Below are 4,968 nucleotides of genomic sequence, written 5' to 3' on the forward strand. Positions count from 1 at the left end.
GTGACTCTTGTGGATGCCCTATAGCGATGCAATACTGCGCGCCTCCTCAATAGGGCGGGAGGGGGGTCAAATCGCACACACAAAATAATGAACAACAATATTTTACCCAATTGTGAATTTTGTGAGGTATCCCAACCAGCTAGTAACTGCAAGAGAATAAAAAACTGCAAGAGAATAAAAATTTTTGTTTGCGCAGCATTGCTTACTCTTGGAAACCACATTGTTTACGATCAACGAGTTTTATAAAGGTCTTTGATATCGCTGTAGGTTACCATATGGGTTAAAATGTTATCGTAGTTATTCTATATTGGCAGATTCATACATAATTTTTCTCCAGTGATTCGCATGTATGATATAATTTCACACATTTAATAATCATCTCGAGTACCCCGTGGGGCATTGCCCCCACCCCCCCGGAAGTCCGCATCACCAATTCAATGCCCACGTTATGTCTCTAATAACGCTGCTTCGTTATCATGCTCTTTGTCTTGGATGAAAATTTAAATATGGCGCAAGCACAGTACTAGAGTTACTCATCATCTTCCCGTACATGTGACTAACACATCGCTGATTCGCACGATTCCGTCATTGACTTTTGTTTTTCACACTTTATCCGAGATGCTAGAGAGCACCTGTGGCCAAAATGTGCCCTGCAATTGTGGGTTTTGACATTCTGATTTTCCGACAAACAATTGGCATACAGTATTTGCCTCCGTTACAACTTTATTAGATTGGCTCTGTAGAGTGGTGGAGGGTTAAAGTCAAAGAATGTAACTTTATAACTACACGAACTAATCCAAAATAAACTAATTATGAATCATGATATTGGTCGTGAAAGTCTGGATGTAAAATGTGGTGTTTGGTTCAGCGTTCTGTTCTTAGATGTCTTCCTGTTTTATTCTCAAAACCTAATTTTATTACATCTAACGCCTAATTTCTCCCTGGCTGTGGTCAAAATTGCAGATTCCGGAACAAAATGTGCACTAAAAACTCCTCCAATTGGATCTATTAAATCTGATTTGATCTTCTTTGACCACGTAGACCTGCCTATTAGATTTGACTTAGTCTGCCGTGACCATGTAGACCTGTCCATTCATTGAATCTGAATTGACATGCTGTGACAATGTAGGCCTCTCCATTGGATCTGTTTTCAACTGCTGTGATATGTAAACCTACTCAGGGGGTTGCCCCTTGCAACGCTGTTAAAAATAAGGAAACACTTCCAACCGCAAATGCACCGTTGTCTTCCCCACACTTTTACATTAAATATTAATGAGAATTAGGGATGCCACGATATGACGATACAGGGTTACTTTACATCATTTGGTATGAGGTCCGCAAAATAATAGCATCGTCCGTTTTGCTATATTTATTCAAACTAAGTGCATATTCTGCGTCATCATGACCGTACCTGCCACACATGTAGTGCAGTCTTGAGATACATTACAGAATGGTGTGTATTTTAATATGTGCGAGATACAGTATGATAATATTGTATACAGTATTTTAAAATATGGAAATATACTACGTTAAAACAACACGAAACTACATAATGTAAAACATCAAACACCAAATACACCTCTATCACAAGGCATCAAGTCTGCATTAACCACACATGCTTGGGGTAGAACATGCAAACAAATGTTTCTATAATTAACGCATTCTCCTTGAAACTCATTGGCCTACACCAGAGACAACCTCCTTTTATGGCTTTGTCTCAACAGTGTTAGACCAAAGAACGCCAAAAGGTGAATGCGATGATATAAGCCACTTCGATGAGCTATCGATGCGTGGCCAGGCCGCCTCTGAAAAAGAGCTCGTAGCTCAGTGGGCTTTGCTTGGTAAATAAAATACAGCAAATTACAAACAATAACAGTCACGCTAACAGGTCTAAGTCCCATCGTGGGCAAACATCCGTGCTGAGTGGCAATCAACTCTCGCATTGTTGGAACAAACACTGAAAAGTACACAAAGAAACAAGGAGAAGTGCGTGATTGGAATTACAATGATACAGAAAGAGGAAGACGTGGATTAGAGAACATACGCAGGTTACCGGCATCGTAAAAGCTGTTGAGAAACGTAAATGTGGATTTGGACAGAACGCGTTCCTTCAAGTAATGATGACCGATGGTCAAGAGAAATGACAGAGTGGCAGCCAAGGAACGGAGCGCGTTAGCGTGAACGCCTAATGAGGACATTGAGCAATAAGATCAGGTCGCGCGCAGGTGCTGCATGGATCATTATAATCATCGCAGGGTGTGAGAGATGGTGGCGGTTTAGGGACGATGTAATCCAGCAGTGGATTGACCAAAGCTGACGATAACGAATTGTCTTTATTTTAATCGCTACACAAAAAACCTATGTATGCTTCCTCATGTGTTATTTGGTCGATTTTTTTCTGTTTGTGTATATCATTGATTTTATTTCTTTGCGTAAATTACAGTCAAATGCTTCTCCTTCAGAGAATGGAGAAGCATAAATGTAGTTATTCAACATTTGGATTCTAATGATTCTACCAGGGCTTTTCATTCTGTGGAATGAATATGTGATTCTTATAATTGTACTTTCAATTTTGCTTCATTCTACTATAAAGTTTCAAGTATTTTTTTTATAGTTATGATTACTTTTCATATGTAATAAATAAGATCATTTCAATATAATATTCTGAACATTTGCAGTTTTAATTAGACGACGAATATTTTAAAGTGAATTTCATGCAAAATTTCAGCTTTCCAACGCCTTTTTAATACATGTTTTCGCCTACAACATCAGAGTGCAGGGCCACATTAAATACCCACTACAATGACGATAGTTTAAAGTGATTTGAAGCATGTTTTATTTTCAAAATGGAATATGGTTGGGGGGGCAGAGCTCTGTGACGTCATATTTGAGGGGGGGTCTGACGTTTTGTGACGTCGTGTGACGAGGGGGCGGGGGGATCAAAAATCGTCCAAAATCGCTTGACGGCATTTATGGACGGCCCCTAAGCACGTGTTTACATCCCCACTGCACACATCGCCACAATACCTACCATGTGAATTAAAATAGGGCGAGATTGCTGTGGCATGTTAGAAACATAATTCCCGGAACAGAGGTGCGGACTATTCCGACTTGAATTAAGCACTGGTGGTTGGATCGAGAGAGTCTATTATGACAAAGACCAGCCCGCCTCAAGACCAACACCCTCCTCTTACACCAGAGTAGTTTGGCTTCATGTGCTTGGAAATTGTCTTGGCCAAACACTCCCCAATACCTGACTCACCGGAAGAGCAGTCTTGAGACTGATCGAGGAACGTGGCACAGCTATGCGCATCGGCACCCCAAGCAAACGCTAAGAACCTCAAGCAGCTCACGAGGCCGAGGACTCATAGAAAAAAATTAGGGGACAGCAAATGTGAGCTCAAATTCAATTAAAAATCCATTTACTCTCTGTAATTTCTATCTTTTGCCTGTATCTGACTTATCTCACCGCGTTGATACGTCTACATTTATTTTACCTTATTTATAAACGATATCTACTATACATTTTACGTCCTCTCGCTAGTACATTATATATTTAAAAGAGGGGTCTGCATAATTAATTCCTGCTTCGGGCCCCCGATTTTCTAGGACCAGCACCACCGTCCACGTGATCCACCAACCCTTGCCTCCAAAGCACGCAATCACAGGGATGTGCTACCAACGAAAAATGACAGCGTCTCTAAATAACCAGGGTGATGTTTTGTACAGTACATTTACCCCAATAAGTGAATTAATCATTGCATCGCATGATCGCCATGTTCGCCTACGTCTTGAGTAGGCCTTCATCCAGCAGTGGATTGACCATGACTGCTGCTGATGAAACCACAATATCCATGGCGTGGAGTTATGTCTTCGTGTTGTTTTAAACTTAGCTTAAATAGAAAGCAATAGAAATAGCGATAGGCGTCACCCTATCTCGATGATCTGATACATTTCGCCTGTAAAATCCCCCAAATCGTGCCTTTTATGTAGACTTGTGGAGTAAGTTCTCTGAATGCTCACTTTCAATGGGCTATAAACACACAAAATATATTAATATACCCTACGTAGAGAATGTGACATTCTTCTGTTAAAAAAGGGACTGCAAAACCCCCTTTCCATTGTGTGTATATAATACATCCACCCACTATTTAAACTAAGTTTAAAACAACACGAAGACATAACTCCACGCCATGGATATTGTGGTTTCAACTCAGTCTGGGTACGTGCCGAGACTGATACAAATAGTCTGGGACTTTTTATTGTAATTTTTTGGTAAGGGCGCGACAAACGAGTATGGTCGGATTCACGACGCGATCTTCCTCATTACTGGTAACGGCAGACATCAGAAACTTTCCCCCAAAATTGGGACAAGGCTAGAGACGGGATCACACGTGTGTGTGTGTCTGCAGCGTGGGGGACGGTGGCATAGTGGTTAGCGCACTGTGTTATAAAACCACGGGTAACCAGAGTTCGACCCGGCGGTGAGTAATGTCAGAATCAGTTATAGGCCTCCTCTTGGTCAACTCAGCCTTACATGAGTTCCTGGCGTGGGTTTGTGTTTATTCGCCCGGAACTATTTCCTCATACAGAGGCAAAATTTCCCAAAAGGCATGTTGTGGGTCAAGTTATTGAGGACATATTAATGGCAGCACAGCACACGAGGGGGTGGGTGGCCAGCACCATGCACGGCCCCATTTGTCTCCCTTGCGCCGATGTTTACACACTGCACCAGCTACTTATTTAGGCTATTCTATTGTTGCCTGTGGTAATATGTTCAGGAGCTAAATACTGTAACAATGTGGAGGTCTGCTGGCCACATGTGCATGCAAACACAAAACAATCCCCCATATAGCCTTGACATACCTTTGGGGTATGTTGCTGTTAGCTCGTTCCTACGAAGGCCGGCACGGCACTCGAAGGGGAGGGTGGCTAGCACCACACCACACCAGGTAATTATTTGAGACT

This window comes from Petromyzon marinus, chromosome 1, assembly GCF_048934315.1.
Source record: "Petromyzon marinus isolate PM22_M1 ecotype Great Lakes invasive population chromosome 1, UKy_Petmar_22M1.pri1.0, whole genome shotgun sequence".
NCBI classification, from domain to species: Eukaryota; Metazoa; Chordata; class Hyperoartia; order Petromyzontiformes; family Petromyzontidae; genus Petromyzon; species Petromyzon marinus.